A 16,678-nucleotide genomic window follows, 5' to 3' on the forward strand; every position below is an offset into this window, starting at 1 on the left:
AAAACGAACGATTATTGTCAACTCTACTATGGAAGTAGATGTTATTGCTTTGCCTTAAGCTGGTAGGGAAACAAGGCTAAGGGATTTATTATATGAAATTCAAATATGTGAGAAACCAATACCTCTTATCTTGATAAATTGTGATAGCATTGCCACGATTGGTAGAGTAAAAAAAATGAAGACTTATAAGAAGAAAATACAATACTGTGAGATTTTGTTTGAGTAACGAGATCATCAATATTAATTACACTAAATCTTATGATAATCTTGCAGATCCATTAAAGAGGCCTTCACTAAAGAAAGGGTCTATAACACATTGAGGGGGACAAGGATGAAACCTTTATAAGTATCGTAAGCCATATATAAGGATATTCATCTTGTGGTAAGAGATCTTTTGAACTAGGTTCAAAGGGAAAATGAATTCTAAAATTTAAGTTAGAGACCACTACTAATGGTGAAATATAGATTATTATTTCACTAGTAAATGTTTAATGTAGTGTCACACTTTTGTGATGCATAGTTATCTTTCTTTTTTCCAATTTTTTATGCCTATTTAAAATATCAAAAAAATGAGTGGCATTATGTACATTTTGTTTTAATATTTAATAACTTCATTAAAAATTTGAGTTTCACTTGAGTGAAAAAGAGAGTTCTCTCCTTTTATGTAAAGAAATTGTAATTGAAGATTGGTTAAAGAGAATGTTATCTACTCAGCTTAATTCGGGCTCGTTATTATGCATTGTGGGTTTCATTGAAGCCCTAATGAGAAACTTAGGTCGAAAGGAGCAAAACGATTGTAGATGCCAAATGAGGATAATTATAGGTTAATTAGTATATTTTAGTTTCCTATTTATTTTATTGTTAATTAGTGTTTAATTACTATTTTAGAATTAATTAGTATATTTTAGTTTCCTATTTATTTTATTGTTAATTAGTGTTTAATTACTATTTTAGAATTAATTAGTATATTTTAGTTTCCTATTTGTTTTATTGTTAATTAGCGTTTAATTACTCGTTTAGAATTAATTAGTTAATTATATTAATTATGTTAATTAGTTAATTAATAAATTATTATATTTTAGCCCCCATCAACTTAGACATAATAATAAAAAAATTGTTTCATTATCCCTATGTAACATAAAGTTAACCGAAGAACTAAAAGTTGTCAATAGCATAAAATATAGAATTCAGAATGTCTATGATCCAAATATAGCTTAGATCAAACTTCAACGGCTAACAATGTAATTTTCGGAAAACAAAATGTACAAGTTGGCATCTTATAGGGAATCTTCGACCCATCCAGAATATATTAGAATGACCAAAAAAGGAAAAAATGAAAAGAAATGTGGCTTCACCCGGATTGACAACTCTGGAATGAGATGTTTATGTTGCTTCGTTAAACCTTTCCTTCCAATGGTTGATTAATGATCAAGTGGCTTATAACAATACGAATCTCAATCAAGGTTGTCATAGATAAGGTCCAAAGCTCACCTGTATAGGGTTTTAGTTTGGGAATTGGACCATATGGCAAAATTTACGGTTTCATTCTGAAAAATGGCAAAAGCACTTAGGAATAAAATTTATGGCTTCTCATGTGACATACACATGACCACAAATTCCTAAATTTTTTATTTGTCCTTGTCTGGTTTGTAGTAGTTGTTATTGATGAAATTACAAATACTAGGTAATTGCAGAATAAAAAACACGGTCGAGTTATGTATACAGAGTAATTGCTGATATTTCTCGAGAACAACTGCCCTCCTAATTTTGGTCATGCATAATCTCCATATTTTATTATTAAATTTTATTTTATTCATATATTTGAATGATTTTTCACTACTTTACACTTATTCAAATTTTTGAATTGTTTTTCATAATTTTATACATACATTCTTAATAAATTACATGTACATTCTCATATTCGTAATAAATTAGTTTTATTTATTGTTTTTTCTACTATTTTAACGATTTGGAAAAATGAAATATCACTTCGTAAAAGAATGACAATAATTTTTGTTACTCACACAAAGTGTTCATCGATTTAGGTTTTGTTGTGGTTTCTTTAACAAGTTATTGTTTTTGCTATGACTTTACAACATATTAGACTCCTCTTTGATTGCTGATGGAATGAGAATTCTCACTACCATAATTTTCAAAATTTTGATGTCCATATTCCATCAAATTCATCATTCCAATAATTTGTGGAATATATCCAAGCTAAAATTTTTTACTTCGCTGAGTTAACTATTTTCATTTGACAATATAACGGGTTGGTTCTGCCATATTGTTGAAGACAAAGATATTTTGTTGTTGATGTTAATTTTACCAGAGTCCCTTAAATTGATGAAACTACATATAGTAGTAATTGTAGAATAAAAAACATGGTTGAGTTATGTATATGGGGTAATTGCTGATATTCCTTAACAACAACTGCCTCCTAATTTTGCACATGATCTCCATATTTTATTATTATTTTAGATTATGTCTAACCACTTTTCAAATTAATCTCACTTAGTTTAATATGCAGATTTTTCTACCAAATTTATATAAATATCCATATATTATTAAATTTTATTTTTATATATATTTTATTCAAATCTTTGAATGGTTTTTCATTACTTTAAACATATTCAATTTTATTCAAATCTTTCAATTGCTTTCCATAATTTCATACATACATTTTTAATAAATTATTTGTACATTCTCATATTCTTAATAAATTAGTTTATATATTGTTTTTGCTATTATTTTAACGAATTGGAACAAAGAAATATCACTTCATAACAAAATGGCCATAACTTTGTTACTCACACAAAGGTTCATCAATTTAGGTTTTGTTGTGGTTTCTTTAAGAAGCTACTATTTTTGCTATGGCTTTACAATGGACTAGACTCCTCTTTGATGGTCGATGTGATGCGAATTCTCACTACCATGATTTTCGAAATTTTGAGATGCATATTCCATCAAATTCATCTTTCCAACAATTTTTGGAATATATCGAAGGTAAAATTTTTCCCTCCTATGAGTTAACTATATATCGTTTAACAATGTACCCGATTGATTCTGTCAATTTGAATACTATTAGGATTATTGAAGATAAAGATATTTTGTGGTTGATGTCAGTTTTATCAAAGTTCCCCCAAATTGATTTATGTGTAATGGTTGACCATGTCTCGTCTGTTGCCTTGAACACTGGAAATACACTGTATTTAAATAATAAATTAGCAAACATTGACCATTCTTTCCAACCTCCTTAGGGAAACACTGAAATCGTTGATTTCGAAGATTTCAATTCTTTTCATTCTTATATTACCACTACAATAGTTTTTACTTTTTATGAGCAGTTCTATATTGAAGAAAACCGTTTATTTCTTGTACACGTGCATATTAATAGAAACTTTCTGAGAATGCATGTTTAATGTGTGATAGTTGTCTAGGTAGAGTGTCTTTATTGTTTTCAAATAGTTTTGAAATTCTCACACCTTTAGAATTCCATGTGGGGGTAGTCTTGACAATTGTGAATCATTATTTTCTAATTTTATTTATCCATTTTGCTACTTTTAAATTTTAAAAAGACTTTTGTTTATTTATCCAAATGAAAACTTAAATTTTATCTAGTCAGCCCTTTCAGTTTTCATTTTTTGAAATAGAAAGGTAGGGGTTGAGGCTTTGAAGGCATACATCCTAAAAGAGAAAGTCAAATCATTGAGTTTTGAGTCAAAAAGTCGAGTTCATAGAGTTTCACTTAAGGAGAAATTATTGAACCAAGCTCATCGCTGGCACTTTGTAACCTCGAGGGCCACAACTATTTTGACACCACCAATATTGTACATATTCCTAGTGTTAGAGGATTAGTATATAAATAGCCCCACAAAAACAATTTCAATGAGTAAGTAATTCTCTTTGTGGTTAACCAAATTAAATATTTCTTATACTAACTTGAGCATCTGAGTGTATTCAACTCAACACCAAACTAGTGCTAGTATGCTTGCATAGGTCGACTTCAATGATGAGTCCAGACAAGATGAGTGAGCTAGAGGAGCGTTCAATCCCACATGAAGATTGCAAAAGATATGGTAAAAACCACATTTAGCATAATTGAACCATGTTGGAACTAAAATACCAAAGAACCAAAAAACAAAAAACAACAAGAGTTGTAACCACATACTTTGTGAGTACAAAATATACATAAACCTTATGTAGTATTATAGGAAAGTATCTCTCTCATAATAATCGTAGATGCTTTTATTAACCTTTTTAATATAAATCTACCTTCATAAATACTAGTAACCTAACATTAAAGTGAGTAGGTATCACTCTATTTTAAAAAGTATGTTAACGTGTCGCACAATAAAAGAAGGGAATATGGAAAAATTTTCATACTTAATCCTTAAAAAATTTAAAATGTATGTTGACGTGCCCATAAATTATTTTACGAAAATTGATTGTATGAAAATATTTAGTTTTATTTTAAATAACTGGGATAAATTACTAATTTTGTTTATGTTCTAATATATTTTGGTGAATAAATCTACAAAGGTTTACAATGGACAATTTGGAACGAGAGAACCAATCGGAACTTCAAATAAAACTATTGAAACTCTCTTAACATCTTGGGAGTACATTTGCAGATTGGCTGGATGCTGGTCCTATAGATCTAAATGGTTTAAAGATTATAGTCCCTCAATTATCTCTTTAAATTTTGTTGCTCTCATGTAATTGAGCTTCTCTCTAGCCCCTTACCCCTTACTCTTTGTACCTTTTGTTGATATGATAGGCTGTCAAACCTAGTTGAGATATTCTGGTCCACCACTCTTTGTATCCATTCTATTTTGTACCTCTTGTTGATATACAAATAGGCTGCGAAACTTTTGACCCTTGTATAAATTCGTAGCCCAAAACATGAAGTTTCCGATCTACCACTTTTTTAAAGAAGCTAAAGTTTTAAATGTTGACATCAACACAAATTTTGATGTCTCAATTTTATAGAAATGTTGATGAAAAATATATATATAAAATGTCATATAGGCCACATCCACGTCACTATTTTTTTTTTTAATACAACAATTACGAGGTGAGGGACTGAGCCTCCGACCTCTTAGGTCGGAGCGTATATCAATATCACTGAGCTAAACTCACTTTGACCTATCAATATTATTTGGTACGTCCAAGATGGTAGGGTTTCTAGTATTAATTTCCTTACTAATGCCAAATCTCCATAAATAAAAATAACATAATATATGAATCATCAAAAAAATGTGTGGTAGTTTATGAAATCCTTTGAATTCATGGGATAAGAATTTGGGGCCAACAAACATTATATATTGGAAAGCAGCCTATAAATAGACATGCTTTATAATTACAAGGTGTCTCACCAATAATTTCAAACTCTCAAGTGCATAACATACATCCTTCTTCTTCTTCTTCTTTTCTTTTTTTCCCTTCTTCGAGAAAGGAATAATGTCTTCTCAAATTTCAAATTCTCCTACTTCAATTATGAAAGCCAATGACATTCCTGATACTAAGCGTTCTATTGCAAATTTTCATCCTAGCATTTGGACTAATCATTTCCTTTCATCTACCTTTGATGATGCATTGGTAAAACTAAATTCCAATACTTTTCTATTTTGAATAATTTTAAATTTTTATTCTTTTAATTTCAGAAAGTAAACGATGGAACGAAAGAACAAGCTAGAAAGTTGAAAGAAGAAATACGGATGATGGTAGTTGTTTTAGTGGAAAACCCATTGGAGAAGCTAACATTGGTTGATTCAATCCAACGACTAGGTGTATCTTATCATTTTGAAAATGAGATTGACCAAATCATAGAACATTTATATGTGTCTTATTCCACTTTATTGAATAAAGATGTTGATGAAGATCTTCATACTATTGCTCTTCTATTTCGAATTCTCAGGTAACAAGGTTATAGGATTTCATGTGGTAAGTTATACACAAACAATTTTTTTTTTTTTAGTTTTTAAAAATTATGTTTTGTTTAAGTTACAAATTTTGCATATACATATTATTTTTCATTTATTGATTTCTTTGTTATGCTATCTTCTTTATTGGAGTGTTTTAAAAAATCAAGTCACATTTTGAAAATTAAACAAAAATGTATCTTTTTTGTTATATTGAAATTTGGCTAAGACTACCCGTGTTTAATTCAAAAAGATGAAAATTAAATTAGTGGTAAAAAAACGTTGTAAGAAAACGTGCATACTTTTGAAAAACTATAAAGAAAAAACTAATGTCCCTTTGGTAACCATTTTGGTCTTGTTTGGTAACCATTTTGTTTTCTGTTTTGAAAATGAAGCCTATAGACACTATTTTCATCTCCAAATTTCTTTATTTGTTATCTACTTTTTATCAATGGTCTAAAAAACATGCCCAATTTTGAAACTAAAAAACATAACTTTAAAAAATTGTTTTTACTTTTAGATTTTGGCTAAGAAATCAACCATTGTATTTAAGAAAGACACAACTGATGTTAAGAAATGGGGAGGAAATAATCTTGATTTTAAAAAATAAAATACAAAATAAATAAATGGTTACCAAGTTCAATTGTGTTTTATTTTTTGTTTTTGAAGATTAAATTTATTTGCTTCCCATTTCTTACAATGATTTGCATCTTTCCTAGTACAATTGTTGAATTCTTAGCCAAATTTAAAAAAACAAAAACAAATTTGTAAAAACTACTTTTTTAAGTTTTTCAAATTTTGGTTTGGTTTTTTAATCCATTGATAAAAGATAGATAATAAATGAAAAAATTTGGAAATGAAAGTACTGTCTGTAAGCTTAATTTTCAAAAACAAAAACTAAATACGAAATGGTTACCAAATGAGATTTAAATGATTATCAAGGGAGGCTTATGAAAAAATCAAAGTTATGCATAAAGAGTTTAGACATCGAAAAATTTAATTATAATTATATATTTTTTAAGAACCAGTTATTAATTATTTTGGAATCTAAATTGAAACAGATATATTCTCAAAATTCATAGACAACAGTGGAAAATTTAAAGAATCATTGGGTAATGATGAAAGAGGAATTTTGAACCTATATGAAGCATCACATATGAGTAGATATGGAAAAGCTGTGCTTGAGGAAGCTCTTGAATTTACTACCACACATCTTAAAGAATACTCAAATAATCCTCATTTTGCATCTGAAGTCACCAATGCCATGAAATTGTCTATTAGAAAAGATGTTCCAAGAATGAAGGCAAGAGAGTATTTGGGAATATACCAACAACATCCTTCCCATATTGAGACTTTGCTTACATTCTCAAAACTAGACTTCAATATATAAAAGGAGCGACGTGAAATCTGCAGGTACTTCGACATTATTATTTTTTATTACTGTTATGTTTTTTCTTAGGATCTTCGATAATAATAACGTTTTCTAATTATTTTCTAAGATGTTTTTGAAGAAACAATATTGTCACAAATTATTTAATCAAATCATCTAAAGGATAGTTCTCTACATAAATAACAATATATTTTTTTTATTAATTTAGTTCAACTACTTCATATCTTATAGTCATTTCTGATTCTTAAAATATTGAATTTGAACATTCTTTTCCTAATATAAGGGCCAATTGCAAATATATCAGATCCAAAATATTAGTAGGTATAACATATTGTAAAAAAGTTACAAATATGATAAAATATAGATAGTTTATTAGTGATAAGTCATATAGTTAATAAGAGTCTATGAGCGATAGAAGTCTTTAAAAAAAATATAGCATATAACTAATTGTTATATTTGCAATTATTTAAAATGTTGTTATATACTTGGTTATTATCTTTAAAAATACTACCTATAGCAATTAACATTAATAATAGAATGGTACCTTAATTTTACTGTACACGGTGATAATCCTATTAAGAAAATAATCTTCAACCAAAGGTTATGCTTTGAACTTTCACACTCATACATGATCTTTTTTCCACCTCATTTATGTAATGTATATATTAGCTCATATCAATTTTATGATATCTTCAAGTTCTCCTATTTGTACATAAATTTCATGCGAGGACACATTTTATGAATTATTATGTTTTTTCTAAAAAAAAAAAATATGTTGTAAATTTATTACTACAGACAAAAAAAAAAAAAATGAAGAAGATTAAAATTATTATCATAATATAAAATTGTTTACTTCTAAAAAAAAATATATATCTAGGAATTCCATCCATTGATTTATTATCTGTCTATCTTTCTTTCATTCGACTAGGTGGTGGAAGGATTTGAAAGTCCCAACTAAATTTTCTTTCGGAAGAAATAGAATTGTGGAGTGCTACTTTTGGACAATGGGAGCATACTTTGAACTTCATTTCATTTCAGTGTTGGAAGGAAAATGTTAACTAAAGTAATTGCAATTTGTTCACTTTTAGATGATATATATGATGCCTATGGAACATTTGAAGAACTCCAAGTCCTCGCTCCAGCAATTCAAAAGTTATTTCCATTCATCCTTATGGATGAAGATTTTATTAGCTTTAATTTTTTTGCTCAAATACTAATAATTAAATGTGGTTTTGTTTTAAAACAAATACTTTTGGTCTTTTCAAAGTATGATTTTCTCCAAACTTTAGTTTGTAGCCATTTTGCTTCTATATTTTCAACAAATCGATGTCAAATGCCCGTTTGACTTTGTTTCCCTTTGATATTGGATTAAAATTAAATTTTGTTTAGTGTTTGTAACAATGTTATCATACACTTTAACGTATAGTCTTTATACTTTCAAAATTGAAATTCACTAATCTCTATCCAGAGTAATTCATCAAAATTAAGGGTTTGTTTGGATTGGTTTTCTAAGTATTTAAATAAGTATTTATAAGTGTAAAAAAAATGTTTATAAACACTTGGAATGACAATAAACTGCCTTGAATTTTGATGTATGTTATCAAATTATTAATAAATGTCATAAACTTAATCGTTGTGGCTATTTAGTTTATCAAATCCACTTAGGTAAAAGAAAAATATTTACGTATAAGTAATAATTTTCATAATTACTACAAAATTGAAAATATAGGAACTAATTAAAATGTAACCTATTAATATTAATTCAGGAACTAACATGTTACAAAATTGAAAAATACAAAAGATAAATCTTTGCTAACCAATGTTCAGGCACTAACTTGTTACATTAGATCAAAAATATTTTTTAACTTAAACTTTTGGTTCGCTCTACGTGCATACATTCAAATTTCAACAAAAAAAAAAAAAAAAAATGAAAGAATATATATATATGATATTCCATATTCAAATTTAAATTGAACTTTTTATCAACAATTAATAATGTCATATTGAATTTTCAGTTGGGATAGAAGCATGGTGCATATACTCCTCGAGTATCTGAAACCTTTTTATGTAGCAATGTTAGATCTTTATGAGGATATCAGCAAAGAGATAGGCAAAGATGAAAGTTCACTCCACCTTCAGATTGCAACAGGAGGAGTAAAGTCTCATATTTTCCTTCACTCTCCTTCGCTTAATTTTCTAATTTTTTGTGAGAGTTTCTAAACCTAACTTAGATGATCAAACAAAATGCAATTAATAACAGAAATAAATCGAAAGCAGACCGAGATATATAGTGGTTTGATCAATTTGGTCTACATCCACTTTGAGAATTGAAAATTTATTAATGAGCAATAAATGAATTTTACAAATTACAGATAATCAACGAAACCATCAAATTTGTAATTTTAAGTATCCACTGATATCGAGATATATCCGCACACAACGTAAACAGTTCAAAACGCTACCCGCCTCTGACCGACGAACCACGCTTAGACTCACGCGTCTCTCTCACCGCTGCCGCTCCACGCAAGAAACAGCGCGAAACCCACACCCTCGCTGTCGACCTCGCTCGTCGGACGGAAATCACTCTCGCCGGATAGCCACGCCGCCTGAACCGACTGCCTCCCGATCTGCTCAACCCAGACGGCTGCGGTGCTATCTCTTGCTTTAGGCGGCTCGTGGTCTCCTTCAGCTTTAAGGCGCGGCAGCTTCAGCTTCCTTCACAGACGGCTGAAGCTTCTCAAAAAACACCAGGCGGCTACGTTTTTCTTTTTTTTTTTTTCTGCTTTTCATAATGTCATGCGATAAAGCCCTAAGTTGAGAAGAAAAGGGAAATTACAAAATTGCCATTGTTCATTATTTACAAGAATGTCATCGGACCTTTAATTTTTTCAAAAAAACCCAATAAAGCCGACTTAAATACCTTGTTATTTTTTACAAATCTCAATATTTAGTGCCAAGCTGATTCTTCAATCTTCCTATCATCCAGATTTAATATTCAGTCCATCTAATAGATATTTAAACCTATGGGCTGGAAGAACCTTGGTTAACATATCTGACAAATTCTCAACTGTATGAACCTTGACCAGTTCAACATCTTTCTGGGCCACATAAAATGAAATTTGAAATCGATATGCTTAGACCGTTCGTGATGAGATGGATTCTTCACAAGATGAATAACACTTTGGGTATCACAACGGACGATAGGAATGAACTCTTGCGACAACAACTCACCAGTTATTCTTTTCAACTACACTACCTCTTTCACAGCTTCATCCACTGAAATATACTCTGACTCAGTAGTAGACAAGGCAACAATTGACTGTAGAGCAACCTTCCAACTGACCACATTACCAAACAAACCAAAAATGTGACTTGATAGAGACCTTCTTTTGTCAAGGTCTGCAGCATAATCTACATCTGTGAAGCCTTTCAACAATGCTGATTTATCACAATCCATACTAAAACACAATGATATACTGGCACTACCTTTCAAATATCGAAGCACCCATTTAACTGCATTCCAATGCTCCTTCCCAGGATTTAACATAAACCTACTTATCATACTCATAGCATAACCCAAGTCAGGCCTAGTACAAATCATCAAATACATAATACTTCTAACAGCATTATAATAAGGAATATTAGCCATCTCTAACCTTTCTTGTTCAGTAATAGGACACTGAGGCGAAGAAAGCCTAACATGAGATGCTAAGGGTGTCGAAACTACCTTACAACCAGACATATTATACTTCTCAAGCAGTTTATGCACATAACTCTCATGCGAAATGAAAAACCTTTCTCCCTATCTCTTTTCATATCCATGCCTAGGATCCTTTTCAGTTCACCTAAATATTTCATCTCAAATTCACTACTCAATCATTTCTTGAGATCACAGATTTCAGAATAATCCTTAGACACCAAAATCATATCATCTACATACAGAAGTAGATAAGTATATGTACCTTTCTGAGATAGTTTCCAGTACATGCAGGCATCATAAGAGCTCCTGTGAAACCCCTGCTTCAGAATATAGGTGTCAAACCTGATATACCATTGTCTCGGCGATTCCTTTATTCCATAGATGGACCTGTGAAGACGACAAACCATGTCTTCCTTTCCTTTCACCTCATAGCCCTTAGGTTGAGCCATGTAATTCACTTCCTCCAATTCACCATGAAGGAAAGTTGTGGTAACGTCCATCTGTTCAACAAACATATCAAAGTGAACAACAATAGATAAAATTAATCGAATGGATGAATGCCTCACCACCAAAGAGAAAAGCTCATGAAAGTCAACTCCCTTCTTTTGAGTGTAGCCCTTGACTACCAGTCTAGCCTTAGACCTAGGCTTGCTGTCACCTCCTATACCTGGCTTGATTTTATAAATCCACTTTGACTTAATGAGTTTCTGATTAGAAGGCTTTTGAACCAATGACCATGTCTGATTCTTCTGCAATGAGAACAATTCTACTTCCATAGCATCCTTCCACTGTTCCTTCGAATCAGATACAATAGCCTCCTCAAAAGTAAGAGGCTCTCTTCAATACTGTCAGCTGCACAAGTAAGAGCATGAGTAACTAAATCAACATAATCATACCTCGTAGAAGCATGCCTCACCCACTGAGGTCTGTCACGTGTAAGCTAATAGTTCTATTTCTCACTGCCTCTTGAGCTTTTTCACCAAAAGCTCCCTCATCAATCAAAATCCTTTGCAGATGAGGCTGTCTACCATCAGAACTGGATGACTGATCACTGGAATCACCTAAACTAACTGATGGTTGTGCTTTCGAATCAATTCCAACCTCTTCCTTAATCTGATCAATTGTCTATTGTTTCTGCTGCTCTTTGACACGAAATGACATCTCTATTTCATTAAAGGTCACATCTCTTCTGATAATGCATTTATTTCTGCCCTCTTCCAAGTACCAAAGTTTATATCCTTTAACACCCCGAGGATAGCCAATAAACATACATTTCAGTGCCTTCTTATTCAACTTCCCTTCCTTGACACGAGCATGAGCTGAACATCCAAACGCTCTGAGATGATCCACGCTTTGAGCTTTATCTGTCCATATCTCCTGAGGAATCTTTAGGCCTAAAACGGAAGATGGACTCCTATTAATTAGATAATAGGCTGTTTGGGCGGCTTCCCCCCAAAATTTAAAGGGTAATGAAGCATTTGTCAAGAGACATCTTGTACGCTCCATAATTATTCTGTTGAGCCTCTCAGCTAAACCATTCTGCTATGGAGTGTACGTAACAGTGAAATGCCTCGTAATTCCCTTAAATTTGCAAAATTTATCAAATTTATGATTAACAAATTTCAAACCATTGTCTGTTCTTAGATACTTTACCTTCCTGCCTATCTGGTTCTCAACCTACTTTTTCCATTCAAGAAATTTCTCAAAAGCTTCATCCTTCTGTTTCAGTGGATACATCCACACCTGTCTTGAAAAATCATCAATGATCGACATAAAGTATCTTGAACCTCCCATAGAAGGTATCTTTGTAGGACCCCACAAATCTGAATGAATATAATCCAAAATTCCTTTGGTAGAATGCTTCCCTTTCCCAAACTTCACTCTAGTAGACTTTCCCATTATGCAATGTTCACAAAATGGGAGTTCATTTTCTTTAACTCCTCCAAGCAAACCTTGTTCTGAAAGAGCTTGAAGACCTCTTTTACTCACATGAGCTAATCTGTTATGCCATAACATGGACTTATCTGTTTCTTTCTCAGATGCAATAGCAGCACTACCTGAAACTGCAGTACCCTCCAACACATAAAGTCCATTCCTCAAGGTTCCCTTCAGCTTAACCAAAGAATCCTTGATAATCTTCAGAACTCAATTCTCAGATTTATAAGAATAACCTGCTCTATCTAATTCGCCCAGAGAAATTAGATTTCTTTTGAGTTACATTTGTAAGAATTCTGATCATACCATCATGTGTTGCAATTCGAACTGACCCAATTCCTTTTACATCACAAGCACCATTATAACCAAGCAGAACTGATCCCCCATCATTTTCCTGAAAGTCAATTAAGAAATCCCGATTAGGAGTCATGGGAAATGTGCACCCTGAATCCATGATCCAAGCATTCTGAATGTCCCTGCTAGACACCATTAAAACCTCCGCTGAATCATACCCATCAGTAATATTTGCTGCACTAGAATCTCCTGTATGCTTGCTATTTGATGCTTCCTTGCTCTTATTCAAAGGGCAATTTTTTTCTAAAGTATTCTTCTTTATGACATAGGAAAAACTTTTTGCTTTTCCCCTTTGATTTCGACTTGGATCTCGACTCTTTTCCTTTTCTGTTCTTTTTCTTATTTCTGCATCTGGCCATGAGTAACTATCCATCATTACGTTCCTTTTTAATCTCGAGATTTCTCGTTCTTAAGGCATCCAACACTATATCCATGGACAATGAATCTCGTCCATATTTAATAGCTACCTTAACTTCTCGATATGATTATGGCAAAGAATTCAGAAGAATAACTGCTTGATTTTCATCCGACATCTTCTCATCGATGTTATTGAGATCAACTATAATCTTCTGAAATTCATCTAGGTTCTCTTCTAAGCCTTTACTTGAGTCAATCTTATATCCAAAGACTTAGTCAAATAAAGACTTTCCAGTTTCTTCCACAACTGCGCTGTAGTAGTGGCCTCATTTACTAGCATAAGTACTCCATCTGACAGATACAGAATTATTGTCGAATAAGCCATCTCATCCATATCCCTTTTTTCAGCTTCTGTAATTGTTCGTGGAAGGTTATCTTCGTCTAATATTTTGGCTATCTTTTGTTGTACCAGAATAGCCCTAATCTTTTTTCTCCATAACCCGAAATCACCTTCCCATCAAATTTAATAACTTCGAACCGTGTAGACATCGAAGCCATCTTTCAAATTAATTCCAACAAAAAACCTGAACAAAGAATATGCCAGCACACACTACTACACAACCTCTTTGGATCAACTAGAACTCTGATACCACTTGTGAGAGTTTCTGAATCTAACTTAGATGGCCAAACAGAAAGCAAACAATCAGCAGAAATAAATCGAAAGCAGTACAAAACACCAAGATATATAGTGGTTCGACCAGTTTGGTCTACATCCACTTTGAGAACCAACTTGAATTAATTTATTAATGAGCAATAAAGGAATTTTACAAATTACAGATAATCAACGAAATCACCAATATGTAATTTTAATAAAGTCACGCGATAAAGCCCTAAGTGGAGAAGAAAAGGGAAATTACAAAATTGCCATTGTTCATTATTTACAGGAATGCCATTGGGCCTTTAATTTTTTCAAAAAATCCAATAAAGCCCACTTAAATACCTTCTTATTTTCTACATTTTTTATAATTTTTTTTTGTACATATTTAGAGTTCTAATTAATCATCATTTATTAGCAGATAAAAAAGCTAGCTGCATCCTACTATGAAGAAGCTAAATGGTTAAATGAAAAGTACAAACCAGATTTTAAGGAGCATATGGACTTGGCTTTAAGTAGCACAGGCTATACCGTGCTTCTAACCATTTAATTTCTCGGAATGGGTGATATTGTTACCAATGAAGTACTTGAATGACTTACTAAAGGACCTCAAATTATTAAAGCCTCGACAATCATTCGTAGACTCGTGGGCGACATCGTTTCCTACAAGGTACATATTAGGTTATTCTTCATATTGTCAATCAGTTTTGTAATAAAACTCTATGAATATCTAATATGGTATCAAAGCTAGTGAAGTCGAAACGAATATTCCATCCAAAAAATATTGGTATAGCCCTAAAATGGTGAAACTAAAAAATGAAAGGCACCATCTAATTGAAGGGGCATGGTAAGAGGATGTCACATCATTTAAGAGTAATTCATTTATCTGATAAAGATTGTGAGATCCCTTGATTTTTTTAATGTCGGATCCTTAATATTCTCCCTCCGGATGGTGTCTCTTTCGAGTTCACCATTCTTGAATCAAATCCTAATTATTCTTTTATTGGACTAAATACATCTTTGGAATTTATAGTCTGATATCATAAAAGATAACACGAGTTTTCATCTTAAAACCAATAAAAAAAGAGAGGTGGAGTACCCCAATCTATCTTATAGAGGCCCCATGAACTTTACAATGTGAGATCCTATAAAGAAAAAAGAAAAAAAAAAAAAAAACTTGATTCAAGAATGGTAAATGAGGCATCATCTTGAGGGTGTATGTTAAGGATCCAACATCGAAACAAATTAAGGAATCTCACTAGGTATTTATAGGATACAATATGGGTCCATCCTCTAATGGCCAATTGTTTTTTTAGATAAACAACATGTTAACTAATATTACTATCCGTTCAAAAACAACATGAACAAAAAATGAACTTTTTTAGAGTAAACTATATTTAGTTATTTCTTTTTGTTTTTCAGTTTGAGCAAGAAAGGGAGCATGTTGCTTCTGCTGTTGAATGTTATATGGAGCAATATTGTTGTTCAGAGGAAGAAGCTTGTGTTGAACTTCATAAAGAAGTGGTTGATGCATGGAAGGACATAAACGAAGCATGTCTTCATCCAATCAATGTTCCAATGCCTGTTCTAATGCGTGTAGTGAATTTGTCAAGAGTTGTGAACTTACTTTATTTGGATGAAGGTGGATACACAAATGCCGAGAGTAGAACTAAATTTCTTCTCGAATCTCTTCTCGTTGACCCTGTGCCTTGTTAAGTGGACTGAAGCCCAACTTGGTTGAAATGGCCAAGATTTTTCTTTTAGCAATAAATGAATACATATGAGTTTATCATGTATTCTTATGTGAGTTGGATAAATATAGGTGAAAAGTATTTTGTACAAACATTTTTCCCCCTTCTATAATGTTTTCTTACTGGGACCCTCGCCCCTATTATCATACATCCCCTTATTTTTAATTTTTAATTTTTTTAAAGAAAAGATCAATACAGACAAAAAGACTTACGATAACTTCGAAAAAATGCTATAATAAGATTTATAGTATTTTATACAAAATCGTGACAATACATACTATTAAAAGTCTGAGGTTTTTTATAACGTTTTCAAAAGGCTATAAAAAGTCGAACTTTTTTATAGCATTTAGTTACTTGCTATAAAAATTCTTCTTTTATAAGACTTTGTAAACACTATAATTTGTTAGATATTTTTAATAGCCTTTTGTAAAAGCTGTAAACACAAATTTTAAATAGTTAATTTGATCTTTGTAAAATGAAAGATAACACTTTGAAAAACCTATAAAATTATTGTTTTATTTTTTCCTTTTTGTAGTGTTGATAAACTTTTAAAGATAATGAATAATTATAATTGCACCTTTTATAGCTTAACGAATATATATATTCATATTAACA

At 31.4% G+C, this 16,678-nt stretch overlaps 1 pseudogene; it reads left to right on the forward strand.

The window, feature by feature from the left end:
- The first annotated feature begins 5,390 nt into the window (after positions 1-5,390).
- On the forward strand, positions 5,391-16,188 carry LOC120091930 (annotated as a pseudogene).
- Positions 16,189-16,678: the final 490 nt, after the last annotated feature.

This window comes from Benincasa hispida, chromosome 11 (genome assembly GCF_009727055.1).
Source record: "Benincasa hispida cultivar B227 chromosome 11, ASM972705v1, whole genome shotgun sequence".
NCBI classification, from domain to species: Eukaryota; Viridiplantae; Streptophyta; class Magnoliopsida; order Cucurbitales; family Cucurbitaceae; genus Benincasa; species Benincasa hispida.